This window comes from Saimiri boliviensis, chromosome 5 (genome assembly GCF_048565385.1).
Source record: "Saimiri boliviensis isolate mSaiBol1 chromosome 5, mSaiBol1.pri, whole genome shotgun sequence".
Classification (NCBI taxonomy): Eukaryota; Metazoa; Chordata; class Mammalia; order Primates; family Cebidae; genus Saimiri; species Saimiri boliviensis.
Window position 1 is genome coordinate 114,942,778 of NC_133453.1, and position 26,194 is coordinate 114,968,971.

The 26,194-nt window shown below is 47.2% G+C and overlaps 1 pseudogene; it reads left to right on the plus strand.

Moving 5' to 3' along the window:
* The first annotated feature begins 1,494 nt into the window (after nt 1–1,494).
* Nucleotides 1,495–25,921, plus strand: LOC101046846 (glutamate dehydrogenase 1, mitochondrial-like; annotated as a pseudogene).
* The last annotated feature ends 273 nt before the right edge of the window (nt 25,922–26,194 follow it).

A 26,194-nucleotide genomic window follows, 5' to 3' on the forward strand; every position in this document is an offset into this window, starting at 1 on the left:
CAACCTTCTCCAACTCTCTGACCTGCTCGACCCCTCCTCCCAGCACCTGCTGCACTGCTCTTCGAAGGGCTGGTGGGCTCTTGTGAGTTACCCCCAGATGTGTCTAGTCTGTTGGGTGATTGCACCAACTTCCTGTGGGCAGGGCCCCAGCCTCCCCTTTACTAGGCTTTCTTTCTCCTTTGGACCCCCTGCAGGCTCAAAATAAGTGCTGACTGCATGAATAAAGTCAGCGTCCCAAAGACAAAACTATTCCTCTGATCTAGACGTTTCAATTCAATTTAATTATGTTCAAAGATTTTAAGAAGGAGGTAAGGGAATTTAGGACCTGTCTGCTATTTATGGGAGCTGTCCTTCATCTATCCATTCACTCATCCATCCATCTCAAACATTTTGTTTGAAATCTATGTTCTGAGACTTTGCCCAGCCCATAGGGGATAAAGGAGACACGAGACTGTCTTCAAAAAACTCAGTCACTAGGTGGAATCAGAACAGCGAGCAGATGGTGGGTATAAGAGGACAGAAAGGCATTCAAGTTCTGTAGGACCCAGAGGAAGACACCCAGCTTCACCTGGAGGCATCTTCACCATGCAAGTGTTTCTAAGGTTGAAGCCGAGTCTTGAAAGATGAGAAGGTGATCATTTGTCAAAGAAGAAAAGAGCATCCCAGTGAGCAAAAACAGAGTGTGCCAAGGCCTGTGGCCTTTGGGGAACGGATAGAGTGGGCATGGGAATGGCAAGGTGGCTGATGAGGCTGGGCTGCCAGGCAGGCAGGAGGCTGGAGGACGTCATTCTGAAAGCCTGGGGAGCCACAGAGGGAATCTGAGCAAAGGATCAGCCCTATGCAAGTCATGTTCCACACCCATCATCCTGGAGGCTCGTAGGGGTGGGCGAAGTTGGGTCTTGGTATTGCGGCGGGAGGCCAGGCAGCAGGAGAAGCATGCCCTGAGGATGTGATCCACACGGCTCTGACTCCAAAGTCCCCCAGAGACGTGTGGCCTCCGAAGTCCTGGGCTGCCAAGGAGGGAGGTCGGAGAGGGCAATCTGGGGAGCTGCACGTGTGGGCTGAGCAGAATTTGTAGCTGAGTCAGGGACCCGCATGGGTCAATGGCTCTAGAGGGTTGTGTTGGGCAACCTGCAGCTTCAGCCAGAGGGCCGGGGGCAGTGCTAGTGCGTGGCAGGGGAGCAGGCCACAGCCAGCCTCTCTCCCTCCCATGGATCCCTGCCCTGCCTGGGCCTCCAGAGCATCTGGAGATGGATGAAGACGCTGTCAGTGGTCCTGTAGGAGCAAAGGCCCTGGGGGCATGTAACACCTAGGATGAGATGCCAGCCCTGGGTGTGGAGCGGAGACGCCGCAGATCTTCAGGCTCTGGTGAAACCTGTAGCATTAAGGAATGTCTCTGAGCCACATGTGATGGTCAGGTGATGGGATGAGGCAGCTCAGGGGGAAACTGAGGGCAGGGGGCTCAGGGTCGGGGCGGTCAGGGTGTCAGAGAGGATGGAGGGCGGTGCTCTGGGCTACACCTGCACCCCTTCTGGAAAGAGGGAACATGTTGTACGTGCAGGACCTCAACCAGGAAACCCGAAGCTTGTTGATCTTGAGCACCTGCTGGAATCTTGGCTCCAGTTCTGGGCTCAGGACCCAGGGTGTGCATCACCCAGCCTGCGAAGGCTGGATCTCAGGGCTCATGGCGGACAGATCCTGGGTGTATGTGGCTTCCTCCAGTGCCATGGCCAGCTGGGACGCCAGCGCCTCCTGAGGGACAGCTGCAAACTGCCAGGTCCTCTGATTCCAGCCACTGCCCCTCCACGCCCCATTCAGACCTCTGTGCCCATTGTTTCTGAGCACTTGTTGGGTACCCGGCCTTGTGGAGAGCACATCATGTACTTACTCCATTCAATCCTTGGAGCAGTTCCTCAAGGAGTCAGCCTCATTATATGGAGGAGGGAATTAAGGGTTAGTTATCCAATGAGTAAAGTTGGCAGAGATGCCAGCTGGGTGTGAGAACAATATGGTCCAGGACTTCAATGTTTTTTTTTTTAAGAGTGTCCTTATGCACACGAATGTTCACTGCAGCACTGTTTACAATAGCAAAGACCTGGATCCAATGCAAATGCCCATCAATGATAGACTGGACAGGGAAAATGTGGCACATATACACCATGGAATACTATGCAGCCATCAAAAACGATGAGTTCATGTCCTTTGTAGGGACATGGATGAACCTGGAGACCATCATTCTCAGCAAACTGACACAAGAACAGAAAATCAAACACCGCATGTTCTCACTCATAGGTGGGTGTTGAACAATGAGAACACATCGACACGGGGTGGGGCACTACACACTGGGGTCTGTTGGGGGGAAATAGGGGAGGGACAGTGGGGAGTGGGGAGTTGGGGAGAGATAGCATGGGGAGAAATGCCAGATATAGGTGAAGGGGAAGAAGGTGTGTACCTATGCAACTATCTTGCATGTTCTTCACATGTACCCCAAAACCTAAAATGCAATTAAAAAAAGACTGCCCTTCATATTGCTGGGCATGGTGATGCACCCCCTGTAGTCCCAATACTTCGTGACACTGAAGGTGGACAAATCACTTGAGGCCAGGAGACTGAGGCCAGCCTGGCCAACATGGTAAAAACCCTTCTCTACTAAAAATACAAAAAGTAGTCGGTTGTGGTGGTGCACATCCGTAATCCCAGATACTTGGGAGGCTGAAGGCAGGAGAATCGCTTGAACCGGGAGGCAGAGGTTGCAGTGAGCCAAGACCATGCCACTGTACCCCAGCCTGGGTGACAGAGAGAGACTCTGTCTCCAAAAAAAAAAAAAAAAAAAAAAGAAAAAGCCCTTCATACCTTCATATGTTACAGAATAGAGGCCTGAGAAGTTCTCAAATCCACTGTTCTCACCTAGGATCAACTGAAATTCAGAGCCCGAGGCTTTTGGCTTCCGTGCGGAAACGTAAGTGCGTGTGACCTCTTGGACAGGGGAGTGAAGCTGGAGAAAGAGGACTGACGGCAGACGGCACTGGTGGACAGCCCTGGGCCTCAGTTCCCAGAAGCGGCACAAACTCATCCTGGGGAAGGTGAGGAGACTTGGTCCCTGCGCCCATGCATCCTGCATCTCTGGTGGCGATGTGTGACACCCAGGCGGGACATGCTCCATGGGTGTGTGCACAGAGCTGTCTGCAGACAGAGGCAGCTGGAGCAGGACGCCAGTGAGGTGCAGAGGGCGTGCTGTGGAGCCGCGTCTTGCAGCTGGGGACACGGAAGCCTGAGCAGCTCTGACACGCCATGTGTTGGTGTCTGAACCAGGACCTGCTTGAGGTCACCTGTCTCTTGGCCACTGAAGTGACTGTGGTGGTGACAGGCAGGCAGCAGCCTGTCCATCTACATGTGTGTGTGTTGGAGAGAGTATTTGGTGTGATGTGCAGGCCACCAGGAAATGGAGCATGGATACGGTACTGTCTAGCAGGTTCTCAGGAGCACGTGTGCCCAGTATAAAGAAGGCTGCCCCAGGGCTGCTGGTCCAAACCCAGAGTGTCCAGATCCCCATCCCAGGATAGCCCAGCCCAAGCCAGGCCACAGCGCCAGTCACTCCCAGGAGGAGCAGACAATGATGGGACAGCGTATGTGTATCCTGGGCTGTTGAACCATTTCCACTGAGTCCTTAGACAGCCCAGGGGCCCAGGGAGAGCAAGAATGATGAGTAACCAGGCTACGGCCTCCAAATAAACACCACCCCAAACCCCAGACCAAACCGCCTGCTGTGCTTGCCAGCTGCAGCTGCCAGAGTCATCAATACCCATTGTTCTCCTAGACAAATGTTCCCTCTGCACTTTTGGCCACCGTGTTCCAGGGGATGGCTAGGTGTGGGTTTATATCACATAGATGGACACAGCTTAATGGGATCTGTTCCCCAAATTGCTCCACCCCTCAAGCTCCCACTGCAGAGTCAGGAGTTGAAGACAGACATCTGGCTGGATCCGGGTGAAGGGCTGGCACCAGGCCTGTGTGGACTCCAGTCCCTGAAAGCTGGATGACCTTGGCCTTGGGTTCCTCGGCTGCTCAAGAGGGGTGAGCATGTGCAGCTCTCACTGTCTCATAGGGTTGGCCTGAAGGACACAAAGATTCCTGGGAAAAGCAGCCAACAGGAGTGAAATGCACAGTGTTACGGCTCCTTCTCTCATTGTAATGGGAGGCAGCCGGCTTAGGGCAAGGAGCGTGGGCCTCCCAGTTGGACAGGCCTGGGCTCACATGCTGGCCTTTTCCGTCAAGGCCTGACGCCTCTCTCAGCTATGGGGTCAGAGGGGCTAGCCTGCAAGACTGGTGGGAAAGCTGCCGCTGCTGGCCTGGCTCTTCGCACAGGGCCGTGGCTGTGAGGATTGTAATGTGGCTGCCGTGGTCCAGGCCCTGAACGACCTTAAAGGACCCCCGATCAGGTCAGGCCAAGCATCACGGACAGCACAGGGACCTCATCTTCGCTGTGCTGAAAGGCCAAAGTCAGCACCCATCTCTTTTATGGCCGCCTCTTGAATCCTTCCAGCCCTCGTTGCGGCCCCTCCTCCAAGCTTCTAGATCCCATGTCACCTATTCCATTCTTTTTAGCTCTTAATCATGGCAGGGGACATTTTCTGTGGGATGGAGAGGGCACTGCCTAGCATGTTTACCCCCTTCTTCTTCTTTTTTTTGAGACAGAGTCTTGCTCTGTTGCCAGACACCAGACTGGAGTGCAGTGGCGCAATCTTGGCTCACTGCAGTCTCTGCCTTCTGGATTCAAGCAATTCTCCTGCCTCAGCCTCCCGAGTAGCTGGGACTACAGGCGCACGCCACCACGCCCAGCTAATTTTTGTATTTTTTAGTAGAGATGGGGTTTCACCATGTTGGCCAGGATGGTCTCAATCTTTTGATCGTATGATCTGCCCACCTCAGCCTCCCAAAGTGCTGGGATTACAGGCGTGAGCCACTGCACCCAACTACCCCCTTCTTATTTGAGAGTAAGGCCCCATTATGTGAGTACTGGCAGGAGATTAAACCGCCCACTGTGCAAGCTGATGGGGCAGGCATTCTCTCACCTAGCTCCTGGGCAAATGGACCCAGACGTGGCTAAAGGACACTTCCATCCAGGGCTCAGACTCAGGTGGGTGACATCAAGTGGAGAGAGACTGGGATGCCACTCCCGGTGGCCATGTCCACAGGTGGCCGCAGTGGCCCTGGTGTCTCGCCACCGTGGGAGCATGAGCTTCTGGTGGGCCTTCCCCGTAGGCCTCCAGGCGTGACCTTGGCCAAGCTTTTGCCCCTGGGCCTCCCTCGGTGGCTGCCCACTTCCTGTTCCTGTTCTCCCACCTCCTGTCAATTCTGAGCTCCCCAGTCACCAGCGTGGGGTTTCTATTGCTTGCGCCCAACATGCACGTTTGCTTTTGCATGACGCCAGCTGTTCCAGGTGAGCAAACAACCTTCCCACTGGACTCCACCCACTGGGGGCAGCAATGGGGTTACCCCATTGGACTTGGCTGCCAAACACACCTAGGATAGGATCCAGGTTCTACCATTTACTAAACTGGGGCTCTGAGCAGTTATCTGCTCTCCGCAAGCCTTGGTTTTCTCATCTATAAAACGGGCACCTACTTCCTAGGATCTTAAGAAAGTAGACTTGAGTGTCATGATGATGGCGGGGGATAGGTGAAGGAGAGAATAGAATTAGGCTGCTCATAAACCAGCTCTCATGCTGGGACTGGTCTGGGAATGGGGACCGGGGTAGGGGCAGGGGGTGAGGCTCCAGGAGGGGGGTCTGAGGGTCTATGGTGGGCAGAGGCAGAGTGCCTGGTAATTCTATTTTTCTCCTTGTTAGATTTCCAGTTTATCGTCTTTGCTATTTAAATCTTAGTTGTTGATGGAAGTTTCCAAAGGTTTATATTGCCTCTCCTAAAACAAAACATGAGCTCCTTGAGAAATAAGACTTTGTATTTTCATCTTTGTACCCTCACGGCACCTAGTACGTTACTTAATACATATCTACCAATTAGCTTCTAATTCTGCAGGTTCGGTAGGTTTCATGCTGCCTGGGCTTTCCAAAAAGGATGTCTGCTGACGGGGTGGCTGGCTGGAGAAGGAGGATTCTATAAAAATTCCATTTTCTTGTATGTTCCCGGGCTCTGCCAGGAGTTAGGGATAAAACTGAGCCCGTGGTACGATGGGGAGACAGGTAGGTATTTACTCTCATTAGAGAGTCATCTGTGTTTAAATGATTATTTAGGAATGCATATACTCTGCTGTTCAGCCTGTCCCTTAAGCTGGGTATTACACAAGTGCTCCAAATGTCTTCTCTCATTGAATTGTCACAAAACTCTTAGGAGGTAGGTGTTATTATCAACCTGATTTTATAAAAGTCGAACTTGAGGCTTAGGGACCGGCCCAGTTCAAGCAGCAAGTAAATAGTGGAGCCAAGGTTTAAACCCAGGTGTGTCTGACCTCCAAATCCATGGCTTTAACTGCTGCTTTGTGTTACCTGGATAGAGACAAACTCTGTGTTCAGGAAACCCAGAGGAGGGAATACCTGAATTGGCCAGAAGAGTCAAGGAAGCCTTCCTGGAAGAGGTGGTGCTTAAACTTCAATTTTTAAAAACCATACTTCTATTTTTTTTGAGACACGGTCTTGCTCTGTCACCAGGCTGGAGTGTGGTGGCACAATCTTGGCTCACTGCAACCTCTGCCTCCCGGGTTCAAGCAATTCTACTGCCTCAGCCTCCCGAGTAGCTGGGATTACAGGTATGTGGCACCACGCCCAGCTAATTTTTATATTTTTAGTAGAGATGGGGTTTTACCATGTTGGCCAAGATGGTCTCGATCTCCTGACCTCGTGATTCGCCTGCCTTCGCCTCCCAAAGTGCTGGGATTACAGATGTGAGCTGCCGCGCCCAGCCGAAACCACACTTTTATATGGACATGTATAAACACCCACCGAAGTAAAGACGATATGAAATGAATCTTTAGGAAATGAAGCAGAGTTTTGGGGCAGATGCCTGCCGGAGTCCAGGATTGTGCTACGTGCATCTTGGGGCACTCACAGACAGGTAGGAGGGCCTTGTAGGGTGTCAGGTGTGACCCAAGACAGTGAGGAGTCAGATGGAGCTGCAGTGGTGGACAGCTCGTGGGAGCTTGAGTTACTTAATTCAGAAGATGGCTGTTCCTTGTGTTTGGACTTCCACCCACTGATTTGGGACAAAAAGAAAACACTGCACGTGGCACGTGGCAGGTGAGGAAACTCTGTTTTTGGATTTCCCCAGGAGTAAGTCGGTAAATAATTTCTTTCAGTTTGGCACAGTTGGGTTCAAGGACGAGGACTTCAATCTTTCAGCACTGATAGTTTGAGGCAAGGGATGGGAATCTGAGTCACTCTTGCAAGCCTTAGTGCAGAGGAAGCTGAAGGACTTCATGGGAGCCGGGGGCAGGCAACAGAACTGGGTAGAGCTGGGTGTGGCCCTAGGTTTTACAGCCACGGTCCCTGGGCAAAGGCATTTTCCTTCTTGGCCTGTTTATGCAACAGAGATGGTTATTGCTTGGATTAAAAAAAGTTTTATGGTTGGTTATAATTTTTGACATTGGGAATGTCCCTATGTGTTGTGGAGTGGTCAAACTTCCCGGAGAGCAGAGGAGGAGAAAATTTCCTGGGATGTCTATGGCAAAAGAATTGTCACTATGCCAAGATGTAGCCAACATCACCATGTACTTGGCCTAGCGGCAATTTTGCAGCATTCAGACTAATTTCTTTTCTTTTCTTTTTTAGGAATGATGTAGACACAGTTTTGCTGTGTTGCCCAGGCTGGTCTCGAACTCCTGGCCTGAAGCAATTCTCCCTCCTCCGTCTCCCAAAGTGTTGGGATTGAAGCCCAGCCCGGACTCACTGTTCATTCATTCCCTCATTCATCCACTTATTTGTTCTACTTGTTCACTCATTTATGGCCTTGTCTTTGTTCTGGTGATTTTTTTCTGCTCTGATGTCCAGGTTTATAACCTAGATGAAGAGAAAAGAGAAATAGCTAAGAAGGAATTCTCTGACATTCCTTCTTGATTTCCTCTGCCAGCTTGTCTTTCTCAGGTGAGGCTTTAAGCATTTTGGCAAGCAAGGAAACACAAAAGACAAATCGTACCTGAACTTCACTAGCACGTGTGATAAAATCACTCTGTCTTCCTGTGGGCAAGGTGAAGGGAATATACTTACTTACTTTAGCCACATCCCACAAATGTTAATATTCTGTGCTTTCGTTCAGTTACAAATACTTCCTAATTTAAATTGTAGCTTCTCCCTTTTCCATGAATTATTTAGAAGCGTGTTGTTTGGTTTCCAAATATTTGAGTGTTTTCCAGAAAAAATTTATATAACAGATTCCCAATTTAATATTATTAAATTGGAAAACATTGGAAAACATACCTTGCGTGATTTGAAAACTTTTAAATTTATTGGTATTTCTTTTATGTATCGAAATATTGTCTGTTTTGGTAGATGATTCTTGTGCACTTGAAAAAAATCCGATTTCCTTGTTATTGTTGTTGGGTGGAATGTTCAATTGGTGTAGCTGACAGTGTTGTTCAAGCCACTGTATAGATATTGATTTCCTGTCTACTTATTCTATTAATTATTGAGAGACGGATATTGAAATATCCAATTGTAATTGTGAATTTGTCTATCTTTAAGTTCTAACAGTTTTTCTTTTATGTTTTTTTCAAGCTTTGTTAGTAGGTGCATGTTTAGAATTATAATGTAATCTTGATGTATTGGGCCCTTTATCATTTTAATAATGGTCTTCTTTATCCCTAGTAATATGATTTTCTTTGAAATCCATTTTTTTTCTGATACTGATATAGCATTCTAATAATCTTTTGATTAGTGTTAGCATGGTATATCTTCTTTCATTCTTTTGGGCCTGATTTATTTGTGCTTTTATATTTAGAGTGCAATTCCGGTCGACAGGCGATAGTTGAGTCTTGCTTTTTTATGGAAAAATATACATAACACAAAATTCATCATTTTAACCATGTAAAGTGTACAGTTCAGTGGTATTTAATACAGTCACAGTGATGCAGGACCATCATCGTGTTCAAGAACATTTCATCATACTATAAGAAAAAACTCTATACCCATTAAACGGTTCCTCCCATTCCCCTCTCCCAGTCCCTGGTAACCACTGTTCTACTTTCTGTCTCTGTGGGCAAGTTAAGCAATTTGAACTTTTTTTTTTTTTTTTTTGAGACGGAGTCTTTCACTGTCGTCCAGGCTGGAGTGCAGTAGTGTGATCTCTGCTCATTGCAACCTCTGCCTCCTGGGTTCAAGCAATTCTCCTGCCTCAGCCTCCTGAGTGGCTGGGATTACAGATGCCTGCCACCATTCCCAGCTAATTTTTTGTGTTTTTAGTAGAGACGGCGTTTCACTATGTTGGCCAGGCTGGTCTTGAACTCCTGACCTCGTAATCTGCCCACGTTGGCCTCCCAAAGTGCTGGGATTACAGGCGTGAGCCACCCCATCTGGCCAGCAATTTGAACTTTTAGTGAAGATGCCTAAAATAATTTTTTCATAAAGTCCAATAATTTTACTAGAATATGTCTTGATGTTGGCCATATAGGTTACTTATCCTAGGTATGTGGCATGCTCTTTCACTATGTAGTTACAAAATCTTTCATTTCAGGAACATTTTCTTGAATTACAGGTTTTAGGGTTTGCTGTCTTCCGTTTTTTCATGTTCTTCTTGAAAGCCTCTTATTACATATGTTAGATCTTCTTCGCCTATCAATTACTTTTCTTTGAATCTTTTGTATCTCTTTAAAATATTTAAAAACATTTTCCTCTCCACCTTCTCTTTATCTTCAGGCATTACTGTACTTGCTCTTTCTTGTTTTCTTCTAGTATAATCTTCATTTGAAAAAAATATCCTTTTTTCTAATTATATCCTGAGTTCTAGTCATCTCAAATCTTCCTATTCGCCAATCACCTCATTTGTAAGGTTTTAAAATTTTAATTTATATTGTTCTTTAACAATTTTTTTCATTTTCATAATATATTTTCCTTGTTTTTAAAATTAGGTAATTTTTATGTCTTTCATAGATGTCTTTCTTATGTGTTTCATTGCCTTGTCTATTTCATTGTTGGGCACATTTATTGTCTTATTATTTTATTTTATTTTTTGAGATGGAATCTCACTCTGTCACCCAGGCTGGAGTGCAGTGGTGCAATCTCGGCTCAATGAAACCTCTGCCTCCTGCGTTTAAGCGATTCTCCTGCCTCAGCCTCCTGAGTAGCTGGGATTATAGGCATGTGCCACCACGCTGGGCTAATTTTTGTATTTTAAATAGAGACTGGGTTTCACCATGTTGGCCAGGCTGACCTCAAACTCCTGACCTCAAGTGACCTGCCCACCTCTGCCTCCTAAAGTACTGGGATTACAGGCAGGAGCCACCACACCCAACCTTACGTGTTCTTATGGAACTCCCTATTATTTTATTTCCTCAGGATAAACTTCTTACAGGATTTGACTGTGATTATTTTCTGTTACTTACTTTGCATATGCAATAAGTTTTCATTGCTTTTAGGATGGAAGGGCGTGCTAGGATAGTTTTTTAAGCTTCATCCTTAGAGCTCCCTCTTAGGTTTTTCTCACAAAGTGATCTATTTACTTATTTATTTGAGACAGAGACTTGCTGTGTCACCCAGGCTGGAGTGCAACAGCACAATCTTGCCTCACCGTAACCTCGGCCTTCTGGGTTCAAGCAATTCTCTGCTTCAGGCTCCCAAATATCTAGGATTATAGGTGCCTGCCACCACGCCTGGCTAATTTTTGTATGTTTAGTAGAGATGAGGTTTCACCATCTTGGCTAGGCTGGTCTTGAACTCCTGACCTCATGATCCACCGCCTCAGCCTCCCAAAGTGCTGGGATTACAGGCATGAGCCACCATGCCCGGCTGATTTATTTATTTATTTATTTATTTATTTATTTATTTATTTATGAGATGGAATCTTGCTCTGTAGCCTAGGCTGGAGTACAATGGCGTAATTTTGGCTCAGTGCAACCTCTGCTTCCCAGGTCCAAGTGTTCAGGACGGCGTTTTTCCATGTTGGCCAGGCTGGTCTCAAACTCCTGACCTCAGGTGAATCACCTTCCTTAACTTTCCAAAGTACAGTAATAACAGGCATGAGCCACTGTGCCGGCTTCACAAAGTAATTTAAAACATGGCCTCGTATTTTCTGAGCTCTGCCTACTCTGCGCCTGTCCACTATTTTAATCCACACTTTCTTTTCCCACTGCTTCTATTGTCCCTGTCCTACTCAGTTTAGATTCTATTCCCATCTGTTTCTTCTCCCTGTGGATCTTTGTCTGGGGAAAGAGCTTTGATTTGTTCATTTCATGGGGTTATAAGGCCCACGCTCCTCCAGCACCATCAGAACCATCGTATCATGGCCGCATTGCATTCACCCATGTACTGGATCTTTTAAAACTTTCCCAGTTTTGATTGTTCTTCTCAGATTGGCTCACGGTGCATTCCAGTTAGTTCACACTAGTGACTTTGGGATTGTTCTGTCCTTGTGATACAGGAGTTAAGAAGAAATCACTTAGGCAGATAGAAAGGGTATGGGAGTCCTCGGTCAGGCTTTTCTCTTTAATGAAAGGCAGTCCAAATCATTTTCCAACAACGGGCATCCTGTAAAGTCGAGCTGCAGACACCGACAAGTAAGCCAGAAGCGTGCACGGGTGAAATGCTGGCAGGAACTAGGGACAAGACATGTTCAAGATGGTGGCTCCATCTTCCCTTCTCTGACAGCCACATGTACAGTAGGGAGCAGACAAGATGGCGCTGGCCAAGGAGAGTTCACTTGCCTAATAAGATTAGCGTGGGAAACCAGCTTTCCAGTGCTATGTAACATATACCTAATGGAACCAACCTGTGGTCCTGCTTAAATCAGACACCGCCTCCTCAAGCTGGTCTATAAAATTCGGGGCATCCACCACAGCCAGTCTTTTCTGCTCAGAAGTCCCCCCACCCCCATCTCTAGAGAGAGCTGTTTTTCTTTCTCTTCTCTTCTGCCTATGAAACCTCTGCTCCTAAATTCTTGTGTCTGTGTCCTAAATTTTCCTGCGGCGAGAGGTGGAACCCCAGAGTATATACCCCAGACACCCCGCTTTACTTACAGCCATCAGAAGCCAAGGCATCTTCAGACTGCACAGATGTAGGACCATGTAGTCCTTTAGCTCAAAATGGTTTGTTCCCACCCACTTTTAGGAGAGTCCTGGGGAGACCTTACTACCTAGTTTTGTGGTAGATGTTATCCATTGGTCTAGTGTTCCTATCTTAGTTACTCTCTTCGTTTATATGGGATAATCTGGGAATATTTACAACTCTACCATCACCTTACCAGAAATCCAATGTACATTTACTTTTTTTTTTCTTTCTTTCTTTCTTTTTTTTTTTTTTAAATAATTCAGCTAGAGATATTTTCTACTGCTCACAAGTCAGAACCTGGACTGATAGAGAGGTTTAACTGACTATCACAAAAGGAGCGGGGGCATGGCTGCCATGTAAAGCAGTCACGAGACTGTCATTTCAGCCCACATCAAAGACAGCAGAGCATTTAAACCATGGCAGGTGATGATCCTACCCCTTCTTCTCCGATCAGCCCTCAGGCGCAGCACAGCTCTGCCATCTGCTCTGAGCACCGTGATTTTAACAGGCACCCATTTGTGAAGTGTGTTTAGGAAGGTGAGGCCTTTTGAAATCTTCCTACTCTAGTAACAAACTACTAGGGAGCTTCTAGAACATCTCAGGGGACAAATACGACCATCACCTTCAAGTATTTGATCATGAGGAAAGCAAATAGACTTGCCTGTGTGGCCCCCAAAAGTAGAACCTCAACCACGGGGTAGACATCACCGGGGGGCAGATATTCATTTGGACTTAAGGTAGAACCTTTTCTTCCACTGAGAGGCTGTACATATGCTTGATGGGTACACTCTAAGGATGACACAACAGCAGTGGAGTTAGACTCATCACCTCTAAAGTCTCTGCAGCTCTGAGACAAACTTTGGACTTTCCTCGCCTTGGAGCCAGTAATGTTACTAAGCTTGAAAGAGATGCCTAGCATTGTACTAGGTGGTGTTGAGGCTTAAGGTTGGTTGTCGGATTATAGAAAACTAAATGACTTTTTTTCTTTTCCTTCTTCTGAGATGAGAGTGACAACGTTACTCTCAAATAACTCATGATTTACTTTATAAGATTTCACTGATGTATCTATGAAATAATAAGCAAATAAGAATTGCTACAATTTTCTGAGTGTTGCTAGATGCTATCTCTATATTATCTCATGTAATCCTTGCAGCAACCCTGGGAGGTAAGTGCTCTTATTGTTTCCACTTGATAGATGAGGCTTTACAAGGTGAAGCAAGGTGTCCAAGGCTGGCTGGGCGCAGTAGCTCACGCCTGTAATCCCAGCACTTTGTGAGATCGAAGTGGGTAGATTACGAGGTCAGGAGTTCAAGACCAGCCTGGCCAACATAGTGAAACCCCATATCTACTAAAAATACAAAAAATTAGCCAGACATGGTGGCGCGCACCTGTAGTCCCAGCTACTCAGGGGACTGAGGCAGGAGAATTGCTTGAAATCGGGAGGTGGAGGTTGTGGTGAGCCGAGATCATGCCACTGCAATCCAGCTTGGGCAACAGAGTGAGACTCCATCTAAAAAAAAAAAAAAAAAAAAAAGTTGTCCAAGCCTGTACAGCTAGTAAGTACATGGTGTCAGGTAGCATCCAAGTTCATTCTCAGTAAGAAGCGCATGTTGTTAGCCTGAAGTATCAGAGAGGACCCAGTCAGGAGATCAAAAACACAGCCATTATTTTTTACAAAGAGCATTAATACAAAAAGTGTTAGCCAGGTATAAAGTTGGTAATCAGGTAACTGAAAAGGCAAAAAGATCGCTGAGTTGTTGGGGAGGTAATAATTGTTAGAAGCAGCTCCCACCCCCCACGGCTGGGGGATGAGGGAAGAGATTAGAACGATTAGAATTTAAGAGCTTGGGCCAGGCGCGGTGGCTCAGGCCTGTAATCCCAGCACTTTGGGAGGCCGAGGCAGGCGGTTCACAAGGTCAAGAGATCGAGAGCATCCTGGTCAACATGGTGAAACCCCGTCTCTACTAAAAATACAAAACATTAGCTGGGCATGGTGGCGCGTGCCTGTAATCCCAGCTACTCAGGAGGCTGAGGCAGGAGAATTGCCTGAACCCAGGAGGCGGAGGTTGTGGTGAGCCGAGATCGCGCCATTGCCCTCCAGCCTGGGTAACAAGAGCGAAACTCCGTCTCAAAAAAAAAAAAAAAAAAAGAATTTAAGAGCTTGGAGGAGAAGCCCCCTTGGAGCCAAAACTCAGACCTCAGGGGGCAGTAGGAGGGGACACCGCTGCTCTGGAGCTGGTGTCTGGGAGATGCCGTACCAGGAGGCTGGTTCTGTGAAGGTTGGGAAACTGGAAACTAGATTCAGCGGCTGCTCCGGGAGGAACCTGCCGCCGCCGACGGGAAGGCGTGTGGCTGGGGCTACAGTCACCTGAGCTGAATCACCTGACTGGCAGGACGAAGTCCTGCCGCCCCCACTGGCACTGAGCTTCCCTTTATCGCCCCCTATTGGCTAAGACTAATACAGAGCCCGCTGGCAATGTAGGGACATGCTTTGCAACATGGTTTTGGCAACGAAGACATGGAGGCTCAGAGAGCTGAAGACATATGCTTCAAGTTTCACGCTCACCTCTCCACCACCAGCTTGGGACAAGTGCTGGCTGCTTCTATGACCTCTTTGCTCATTTCTAGGGCAGCACTGGGGCCAACTTAGCCTCCTTCTTTCACTTCTCTGCCCTTGGTAGGAGCTCTTGCCTCGATGGACAGCACAGCCTGACACTGGCAGACGGGGAGCCCAGGCAGGCTCCCAGGAGCCCTGAGAGTGCCCTCTTTGTGCTCCTCTGGCCCTGCAATCTCTCCTGACACATTCCCTGGCTGCGCCTCACCCCCTGTTCTGGCAGGCCCAGTCTGGCGGTGGTAACTGCCAAGCATCTGCTCAGCCTGCCTTGATGCTGGGAACAAACAGATCAGCTTAGCCCAAGCCATTACCTGCCTCTCAGAGGCCTCAGGCACCATGGCGGGGCCAAGCCCCTGTGTCGGCTTCCCAGAAAACGGGTCGGGTGGGGGTTAGGGCATGTCGGGCTCCCGTGCTGAAGGAAGCAGTACTTGTCCCAAGGGACAGGAGACCTTTCATGGGTTGGTGGGCTTCTAGTGGGTGAGTCGGGGAGCTCACTGCTGCTCATCCATCCTGTGCAGCCACCCCCACCCACCCAAAATATTTACCGAGTGCATAGTAGGTGTCAGACATGGTGCTTATGGTGGAAATACAGTGTTTATAAAGGGAACAACTTGGCCGGGAAAGGTGGCTCACACCTGTAATCCCAGCACTTTGGGAGGGTAAGACAGGCGGATCACGAGGTCAGGAGATCGAGACCATCCTGGCCAATGTGGTGAAACTCTGTCTCTACTAAAAATACAAGAATTAGCTGGTTGTGGTGGTCTGCGTCTGTAGTCCCAGCTACTTGGGAGGCTGAGGCAGGAGAATCGCTTGAACCCGGGAGGCAGAGGTTGCATTGAGCCGAGATTGTGCGACTGCACTCCAGCCTGGGTGACAGAGTGAGACTCCATCTCAAATAAATAAATAAATAAATAAATGGAACAACTTTGCCACACTGAGAGAACTTAGGGTCAAGTGCAAGATATAGACCATAGCTGAGTAAGAAAATGGGACAGGTGTGGAGCTCATATCAACAATCCCAAGTTTGTAAAAAATATAACTTTAACTTCTATAATTCACATTGATTTCTATTTTGAGACTCATTTCATTGGGAGAGGAAAGGCTTATGGGTCAGTTAGTTTGGGATCATTTTCTTTCTTCTAAGGTTGTGTTTAGGTTCTGGGAGGCTCACGTAGAGACATGGAATCTGAGACATTAAATGAAGCAAAAACTCTCTTGAGCCCTTTGATTGGTATCCTGTGGGCCTGGCTCCTCTGTGCACGCAGGTGAGGTGCACGCACACACACTTGCATACACAATCACGGTCGTCCTCAGTTCCCACTCTGCAGCCACCTCTACCTCTCTGCCCTCCAGTGGTGTCCCTCCCTTCACTAGCAAACATGTGGCTGAGTGGACCCCGTATGTCAAGACATGTTCAGGATGCCTTCTGCAAAGGAAGACACAGGGAACAGACATCAGATAAGAGGCAGTCACATGGCAGACTTAGAGCCAGGCACTTGACATGCTTTTCTTCAGTCCTTACCTTATCCATTAAAGTAAGTATGTTGTTATCCCCATTTTACAGATGAAAAAACTGACGTTCGGGGAGGTTAAGGGATACATTCCCCTCAGCACAGGGAGGATTCTATCAGACCCCCAACCCCTTCCCCCACTGCCATATGCTATGGCCTGAGTATAGATGCTGGTGCCCCAGAGGATCCAGATCTGGAAGGGAGTGGTAGCAGGACTCCAGGTTGATCCTGGGACAGTCTATGAATGGCCTCTTAGAGCCTGGACCTGATTCATTCTTAATCCTTCACCTCCTAGACACAGGGTCAGGAATTTCTGCAGGAAGAGTCAGAGGATCAAGTGTGATGCATCCTGACAGCTCCCCAGGTGTTCGATGACAGCCTGGTGGAACTGAGCAAGCTGGGAGAACAGGCCCTTAGCCAAGGCACCCAAACCACCAGAAAATGGAAGAGACTCAAGTTTGTGGTTTTCCTGATGCATGAATGGACAGGGCTGAGGATGCAGCTGAATGACCCGGGGGTGGGGAGGGGACAGTGCCCGGATAGAGTCAGTCTGAGCCCAGGGAAGGGATGGCAGCTCCCCACTTCTTACCCACCCCATGCCCTTGTGTCTCAATCTGCCCCCATCCTAGAGGGCAAACCCAGGAGTAGCTGCGCTCCCTCTTACCTCCCACACTCCTGCTGCAGACATGATTAAAGAAAACTGAACCTTGAATACCAGAGCACCGCTCAGGTCCGGAGTTCAGAAGATTCCAAATTTAAGTAGGTAAACCCACATTAAGAACACCAACAAAGGCCGGGCGCGGTGGCTCACGCCTGTAATCCCAGCACTTTGGGAGGCTGAGACCGGTGGATCACGAGGTCAAGAGATCGAGACCATCCTTGTCAACATGGTGAAACCCGTCTCTACTAAAAATACAAAAATTAGCTGGGCATGGTGGCGCGTGCCTGTAATCCCAGCTACTTGGGAGGCTGAGGCAGGAGAATTGCTTGAACCCAGGAGGTGGAAGTGGCGGTGAGCCGAGATTGCACCATTGCACTCCAGCCTGGGTAACAAGAGTGAAACTCCGTCTCAATAAAAGAAAAAAAAAGAACACCAACAAAATGTCAAGAACCATGACAGCAGCTGGGCTCTTTGTACATGTGGCTCAACAGAACCTATAATAAAATTTTAAAACCATGCTACGTAATTAAACTTTTAAATGTATTTATGCTTCACTTAAATAGCATTAGACTATTTTGGATGGAAAAAAAAAATGGCAACCAGTAGATGTTTGTGATGTTATTTATTCAGAGTAGAGACAATTGCTGGAGCAAATGTGGATCTATCGGCCAGTTGCAATTAGTCTCAGTTCCCCTGCCACAGGAAGAGCCTGGGTACACACCCCCAGGTCCATGGCCCACAGGCCGGGAGCTGGAAGCTGCAGACTGGAGAGTTCTAGTGACATCCCTTCCTGAGCGTCCATGTGCTCTTCGGCAAGTGACTTACTCCTGTGAGCTGCGGTTTCCTCATCCTTACCTGCTTGTTGGGGTGCTGGAACAGAATTAGACACTGGCCATGACACACATAGCTGGGGAGACATAGCCTGTGGCCTCAGAAGTGATTCCTCTCCTGTTGTTTCACATGGGAACAAATCATATGTCTTTTTTTACTACCATTGCCGAACCTTCAGGCTTGGAAGGTGAGGGCAAACAGGAGGGTTGGCGGCCAGGGTGTTTCTGCCTCAGCTCTTCCAGGAAGATCTTATCAGAAAGAAAGTCGGGACTCAGTCACCTTCCTGAAACTGGGGATTGTTTGGTTTTCCCTTCTGCCTTATGAGGGGCTGGATCACGTCCCGGGGCTTGGTTAGATCAGACAGGTAAGTTACCCTGAGCCATGGAAGTTGATGGAGCCAGGGGGCAGAGCAAAAGAGTTTTCAAGGAGACACAGAGACCAAGCTCCCTTGTTGATTTCTCCACTTATTCTTTCACCAAACCATCTAGTAAATCCTACCTGTGGCCTTTTTTTTTTTTTTTTTTTTTAAGATGGGGTTTTGCCATGTTGGACAGGCTGGTTTCGAACTCCTGACCTCAAGTGAACTGCCCGCCTTGGCCTCCCAAAGTGCTGGGATTACAGGTGTAAGCCACCACACCCAGCCTCCTGCTGCCTTTTCTGGGCTGACTGTGTACTAGGGGTGGAGGCCATGAAGCCCTGTTAGCATTATCATAGAGTTCTGTGTCTGGTTGAGAATGCAGATATGCCCACAGATAATGATCATATGATAATATGTGATAAGTGCCATGATCAAGTGAGGCACAGGAACTGTGGGGGCAGAGAGGAGGGGCTCCTCATTCGGCTGTAGGTCACAGAGGGTTCTCTGGCGGAGGTGACAGTGGAGCTCACCACGAAGGATGAATATGGTCCAAGATGTGGGTGCAGGACCAAGTAGGGAGGTGGCAGGAGGGACTAAGGCTTTGTTCACCAATAGGGTCCTTCTTTGGGGCATGGCCTTGTCATACGTGGTGAATTTTACCCAAGTGAAGGGCCCAGAGTCAGAGCAGACAGAAACCACAGAACCACTTGCTTGTAGTAAATGTGTGCCATGACTCCTCAGAAGCACAGGTGGAAGGACCCCAGTGGGGGCAGAATGACTTTAAAACATCAACAATTTATGATCCTGAAGGTTCCCTTCTCTCATTTCTTATTCTATTCTCCTTTTTTTGGCTATCCTAAACAGAATCACTAGCTGAAATCTTTTCAAAGACTGTATTTATCATACCATTCTTCTGCTCAAGAAGATGTGGAGATCTCTTCTGTTTCTTTTTTTTTTTTTTTTGAGACAGAGTTTCGCCCTTGTTACCCAGGCTGGAGTGCAATGGCGCGATCTCGGCTCACCGCAACCTCCGCCTCCTGGGCTCAGGCAATTCTCCTGCCTCAACCTCCCGAGTAGCTGGGATTACAGGCACGTGCCACCATGCCCAGCTAATTTTTTGCACTTTTAGTAGAGACGGGGTTTCACTATGTTGACCAGGATGGTCTCGATCTCTCGACTTCGTGATCCACCCGCCTTGGCCACCCAAAGTGCTGGGATTACAGGCTTGAGCCACCGTGCCCGGCGAGATCCTTCTGTTTCTGACCAAGGCAAACTAACAGGGCTCAGACTTACCAAATTACCTAAAAAAGCGATATTTGAAACAACAGTTTCAAAGACAATGAATACCAAACAATGCAGGTTAGTAATCTCTGAGAAATGGGAAACAAATGAAGTCCTACAACTGTCCCAGCTTACAAGTCTCCAGGCCATGATGCAGAGAGGAGACCTAGAGAGACTCTGGGACTCCTGAGTGGAGATGGGGCTGAGGGTACAGGGAGGTTAAGGCCTGTAGAGTTCACAGGACAGAGTGTCAGAGAGATAAGAGCTGCACAGAAACAGAACCCCAGAGATCTCTAGAGGATCCTTCTGGAGTATGCACCAGAGTAACGAATGATAGTGGGGAAACTACCCAAGGATAGAACAGAGTTAGAGCCAGAAGTACGTAGCACGCACACAAAGTCAGGAATCATGTGTGCGCCTGTCAGGCAGATGGGAAAATATAATTTACAGCTCATTGGGTACACTCAGGAGGGACTCGTTTCAGTAGTGGGGAACAACTAGCTTTTAAATTAGACAGGATTCCATCTAAAACTCATAAAAGCAAGCCCTTAAAGATTCAAACTGTTCCCAAGTATCTAAACTATATCTCAGAATACACCTCAAGAATATTTACAGGAATACTAAAAATCCAGCACCCAATAAGTTAAAGTTAACATTGTCTAGCAGTTAATCAAAGATTACTAGACATTCAAAGAAGCAGGAAAATACAACTCATAATGAAGGGAAAGATTAACCAATTGAAATCAATCTAAAACTGCCACAGATGTTAAAATTAGCAGACAAAGACATTGAAACAATTATTATACACTTTGGGAGTCTGAGGTAGGTGGATAACAGCCTAAGCCCAGGAGGTCAAGGCCAGCTTGGATAACATGGAGAAACCCCATCTTTACAAAAAATACAAAAATTAGGCAGGCATGGTGGTATGTGCCTGTGGTCCCCAGCTACTCAAGAGGCTGAAGTGGGAGGATCACTTGAGCCTGGGAGGTGGAGGCTGCAGTGAGTACTGATTGTGCCACCACACTCCGGCCTGGGGCAACAGAGTGAGATCTTATTCAAAACAAAACAAAACAAAACAAAAAACCCACACCACCTCCCCATTGTTATAACTGTCTCAATATGTTTGAAATGCTAAGTAGAGATATGGAAGATATAAACAGACCTAAACTGAGCTCCTAGACATGAAGCTGCAATGTCTGAGGTAAACAATGCAGTGAATATAATTAGCAATAGACATTGCAGAAAAAAGAAGATTAGTAAACTTGAAGACACAGCAATAGAAATTATGTAAAATAAAACAATCAAACACAAGAGAGAAAAGAATAAAATATTGAAAAGATCAGCCAGGCACAGTGGCTCATGCCTGTAATCCCAGCACTTTGGGAGGCAGAGGCGGGTGGATCACTTGAGGCCAAGAGTTTGAAACCAGCCTGGCCAACATGGTGAAACCCCATCTCTACTAAAAATACAAAAATTAGCTGGATGTGGTAGAGGGCAGCTGTATTCCCAGCTACTCAGGAGTTGAAGTGGAAGAATTGCTTGAATGTGGGAGGCAGAAGTTACAGTGAGCTGAGATTTCACCACTGCACTCCAGCCTGGGTGACAGAGAGAGATCCTGTCTAAAAAAAAAAAAAAAAAAAAAAAAAAAGTTGAAAAGAGCATCAGTGATTTGTCAGACAACCTCAAGTAGTCTAATATAAGCGTAACTGAAGTTTCTGAGATGGGAGAAAAGAATGAAAAACGTATTTGAACAAATAATGACCAGAGATTTTGCAATTTTGATTAAAGCTATCTACTCATCAAACTAAGAATCTCAGTGAGCCTCAAACATAAGAAATATGAATAAGCCCACACCAAAGTGCATCATAATCAAATTGTTAGAAACCATTAATGAAAAGAAAATCTTAAAAGTGACCAGGGAAATAAGTCCTGCTACACATGAGCAAGGGTAAGTACTACAGGAGATTTTATTTTTTCTGAGACAGAGTTTTGCTCTTGTTGCCCAGGCTGGAGTGCAATGGTGGGATCTTGGCTCACTGCAATCTCTTTGTCCTGGGTTCAAGCTATTCTCCTGCCTCAACCTGCCTGAGTAGCTGGGATTACAGGTGCCCACCACCATGCCTGGCTAATTTTTGTATTTTTAGTAGAGATGGAGTTTCATCATGTTGGCCAGGCTGGTCTCGAACTCCTGACCTCAGGTGATCCACCCACCTCAGCCTCCCAAAGTGCTGGGATTACAGGAGTGAGTCACCGTGCCTGGCCTACAGCAGATTTCTTAAAGGAAAAAAAGGCCAACAAAAGAATATTTTATTTTCATTTTATTTTATTTTTGAGACAGAGCTTTACTCTGTCACCCAGGCTGGAGTGCAGTGGTGCAATTTTGGCTCACTGCAACCTTTGCCTCATGGGTTCAAAGGATTCTCCTGTCTCAGCCTCCCAAGTAGCTGAGATTACAGGCATGCAACATCAGGCCTGGTTAATTTTTGTATTTTTAGTAGAAACTGGGTTTCACCATGTTGGTCAGGCTGGTCTTGAACTCCTAATTTCAGGAGATCTGTCCGCCTCGGCCTCCCAAAGTGCTGGGATTACAGGTGTGAGCCACTGAGCTGGGCCCAAAAGACATTTTAAGTACATGATTTAAAATACGGAAAAGCAAAAAATAAAGCATAAATATTAAAAAGCCAACTTACAGAGGGAGGATCCAAGATGGTGGAATAGGAAGAGCTCTGGAGTGCAGTTCCCAGTGAGAATGCAGCAGCACTGCAGGTGATCCCCAGGTGAGCAGGGTCTGGAGTGGACCTCCAGCAGTCCTACAGCAGAGGGGTCTGACTATTAGAAGGAAAACTAAAAAACAGAAAGAAATAACTTCATCATCAACAAAAAGGATGTCCACTCAGTGACCCCATCTGAAAGTCACCAACTACAAAGATCACAGGTAGATAAATCCAAAAAGATGGGAAGAAACCAGTGCAAAAATGATGAAAACAGCCAAACCCAGAATGCCTCTCTTTCTCCAAGGGATCACAACTCTCCACCAGCAAGGGAACAAAGCTGGATGGAGAATGAGTCTGATGAGTTGACAGAAACAGGCTTCAGAAAGTGGATAATAACTGGCCGGGCACGGTGGCTCAAGCCTGTAATCCCAGCACTTTGGGAGGCTGAGGCGGGTGGATCACGAGGTCAAGAGATAGAGATCATCCTGGTCAACATGGTGAAACCCCGTCTCTACTAAAAAAATACAAAAATTAGCTGGGCATGGTGGCGCCTGCCTGCAATCCCAGCTCGGGAGGCTGAGGCAGGAGAATTGCTTGAACCCAGGAGGCGGAGGTTGCGGTGAGCCGAGATCACGCCATTGCACTCCAGCCTGGGTAACAAGAGCGAAACTCCGTCTCAAAAAAAAAAAAAAAAAAAAAAAGTGGATAATAACTAACTTCTGTGAGCTAAAAGAACATGTTCTAACCCAATGCAAAGAAACTAAGAGCCTTGAAAAAAGGTTTGACAAAATGCTAATGAGAATTAACAGCTTAGAGAGGAATATAAATGAATTGATGGAGCTGAAAAGCACAACAGGAGAACTTCGCGAAGCATGCGCAAGTTTCAATAGCTGAATCGACCAAGCAGAAGAAAGGATATCAGAGATTGAAGATCAACTCAATGAAATAAAATGAGAAGGCAAGATTAGAGAAAAAAGAGTAAAAAGAAATGAACAAAGCCTCCCAGAAATATGGGATTATGTGAAAAGACCTAATCTATGCTTTATAGGTGTACCTGAATGTGACGGAGAGAATGAATCCAAGCTGGAAAACACTCTTCAGGAATATTATCCAGGAAAACTTCCCCAACCTAGCAAGGCAGGCCAAGGCAGATTCACCAGTGTTGAAATGAAGGAAAAAATGCTAAGGGCAGCCAGAGAGAAAGGTTGGGTTACCCACAAAGAGAAGCCCATCAGACTCACAGCAGACCTCTCAGCAGAAACCCTACAAGCCAGAAGAGAGTGGGGGCCAATATTCAACATCCTTAAAGAAAATAACTTTCAACCCAGAATTTCATATCCAGCCAAACTAAGCTTCATAAGTGAAGGAAGGCTGAGGCAGGAGAATTGCTTGCATTCGGGAGGCAGAGGCAGAGGTTGCAGTGAGCTGAGATCAGGCCACTGCACTCCAGGCTGGCGACAGAGCAAGACTCTGTCTGAAAAAAAAAAAAAAAAAAAAAAAAGAAGAAAGAAACAAAAAACCACCACCAACAACAAAAAACTAGAAAAAGACGAACAAATTAAACCCAGAGAAAGAAAAATAAAGGTAATACGACCAAAACAATCAATGAAATAAAAAGCAAATGAAGGAAACCAATGAAACCAAAAGACGGTTTGTTGAGAAAATCAATAAAATTGCTAAACCTCCAGGCGAAGTGATCAGGAATAAAAGAAGATACCTATTATCGATATCAGGAATGCCAGGGGTGAGGCGTCATCACTGCAGTTTCCACAGATATTAAAAAGATAAAAGGGCATATTATCAGAAACTTTACGCCAACAAATTAAACAACCCAGGTGAGCTGGATGAATTCCTTCAAAAACACCCATGACCGCAGCTCACCCAAGAAGGAGCAGAACCAGAATAGCCTCATATCTATAAAAGCATTTGAATCTTCGGTTAAAAATCTTCCCACGGAATACCCATCAGGTCCAGGTGGTTTCACTGGTGAGTTCTAGAAAATATTTAAGGAAGAAATAATACCTATTCTTAAACTACTCCAGAAAAACAAAGAAAAGGGAATACTTCCCAATTATTTCTACAAGGCCAGCATTATCCTGATTAAAAAACAATTAGCGGCCAGGCCATTCCTCCCTTGTCGCGGGGACTCTTAGCACGTGCCCATCTCGCACCTCGCCTTGCCTGCCGCCACGTGCCGCTACCTGGGCGAAGGGCTGCTGCTGCCCCGCTGGGCCCGCACCCTGGGCTTGCATTGGCCGCCACACGCCACTACAGCGAGGCAGTGGCCAACCTTGAGGACGACCCCAGCTTCTTCAAGATGGTGCAGGGCTTCTTCCACCGTGGCGCCAGCATTGTGGAGGACAAGCTGCTGGAGGACCTGAGGACCCGGGTGCGCCGCAATGCGGATCACCGAGCCCTGCAACCACGTGCTGAGCCTCTCCTTCCCCGTCCGACGGGACGACGGCTCCTGGGAGGCCATCGACGGCTGGGAGGTCACCGGACCCAGCACAGCCAGCACCGCGCGCCCTGCAAGGGAGGCGTCCGTCCCAGTACTGCTTGAGCGTAGATGAAGTAAAACCTTTGGCTTCTCTGATGACATACAAATGTGCAGTGGTTGATGGGCCGTTTGGGGGCGCTAAAGCTGGTGTTAAGATAGATCCCAAGAGCTATACTGATAATGAACTGGACAAGATCACAAGGAGGTTCACCATGGAGCTGGCAAAGAAGGGCTTTATTGGTCCTGGCATTGATGTCCCTGCCCCAGACATGAGCACAGGTGAGCCGGAGATGTCCTGGATTGCTGATATCTATGCCAGCACCATAGGCCACTATGATATTAATGCACATGTCTGTGTTACTGGTAAACCCATCAGTCAAGGGGCCAGCCACGAACGCATTTCTGCTGCTAGCCTGGTGTCTTCCATGGGGTTGAAAACTTTATCAGTGAAGCTTCTCACATGAGCATTTTAGGAATGACACAGGGATTTGGAGATAAAACATTTGTTGTTCAGGGATTTGGTAATGTGGGCCTACACTCTACGAGATATTTACATCGTTTTGGTGCTAAATGTATTGCTGTTGGTGAGTCTGATGGGAAGTGTATGGAATCCAGATGGTTTTGACCCAAAGGAACTGGAAAACTTCAAATTGCAGCATGGGTCCATTCTGGGCTTCCCCAGGGCAAAGCCCTATGAAGGAAGCATCTTGGAGGCTGACTGTGACATACTGATCCCAGCTGCCAGTGAGAAGCAGTTGGCCAAATCCAATGCACCAGAGTCAAAGCCAAGATTATTGATGAAGGTGCCAACGGGTCAACAACTCCAGAAGCTGATAAGATCTTCCTGGAGAGAAACATGGTTATTCCAGATCTCTACTTGAATGCCGGAGGAGTGACAGTATCATACTTTGAGGGGCTGAAGAATCTAAATCCTGTCAGCTATGGCCATTAGACCTTCAAATATAAAAGGGATTCTAACTACCAGTTGCTCATATCTGTTCAAGAGAGTTTAGAAGGAAAATTTGGAAAGCATGGTGGAACTACTCCCGTTGTACCTACGGCAGAATTCCAAGATAGGATATCGGGTGCATCTGAGAAAGACATTGTGCACGCTGGCTTGGCGTACACAGTGGAGCATTCTGCCAGGCAAATTATGTGCACAGCCATGAAATACAACCTGGGACTGGACCTGAGAACAGCTGCCTATGTCAACACCATCGAGAAAGCTGGTGTGACCTTCACATAGATGGATTGTGGCTGACTTCCTCACTATCCTCTTCATCTGTAGCTTCTGCAGACCTATCACGAGTTTACCTGTAACCACAGAAATCCCTTTCCTGACTCATTAGTAATGGATACCATTCTCAACAAGTCAATCCAAATCAACCCCTTAAGAAAAAAGAAATTAAGATTAGGGGATTATGTACAAGCTGAGTGTGAAAGTAGACATCACCTACACCAGAGAGCCATTTTGGTATTCTGCCTTTAAATAAAAAGTCTCCCCTATCTGGAAAAACAA